The following is a 766-nucleotide window of genomic DNA, read 5'->3' as shown; positions in this document are numbered from 1 at the left end:
GTTATAACAGTACGTTTAAAATATAATGATGTTAAATTATGGTATTTCTGCATGTAATGTCGACTGATTTCTGAGGACCGTAATAACAGACGTAAAGAGACTTCTAGTTCTTCTTCATTCTCTCCAAATTTCTACAAAACACATATAAATAGATGCAAGTTGAACTCGCTTCATATTCAACATTGGTATCTATACATAATCTAAAGTCTTTAAATGGCATTTAGCAGTTGTAAGCACAATTTATAGGCACAGCTTTATGGAACAACAATCATTGGTTGCTATGTTTCGAAGTGTTTCCCCCGATTCCCTCCGAAGGCACATGAGGAGAATGGAGGAAACACCTAGAAAAGTTGCATAAGATACTATACATAATCTGTTCATACCATGTAGTCATGTATATATTTCAACAATTTGTACATCAAAGTTTTGTGTATATAGCAAAGATCCTTAAATACCATCCAGAGTAAATATCATAGCCTACCTGTTTCAAAAATATAATAAATATTTAAATTTACCTCAAATATATCTTTAATAGAAATTATTCGAGAACCATTTTCATTGGTAAAATAATCCTGAAACAAAGTTATCTAATAATATATGATAGTTTTATCTGATACAGTTAGATATATAAAAGCACAGGCCATGGAATTAAATTCGTATATTTCCTTAATCTCATAAATAAGTCCCTTATCGAAAAAGGCGAATTTGGGAAGAAAAAAAAAGACATAAAAAATACAGCAAAAGCGAACAAATTTATCAAAGATTC

This window comes from Lottia gigantea (assembly GCF_000327385.1).
Source record: "Lottia gigantea unplaced genomic scaffold LOTGIsca_2232, whole genome shotgun sequence".
Lineage (NCBI taxonomy): Eukaryota > Metazoa > Mollusca > Gastropoda > Lottiidae > Lottia > Lottia gigantea.
This window is presented reverse-complemented; position numbering follows the sequence as displayed.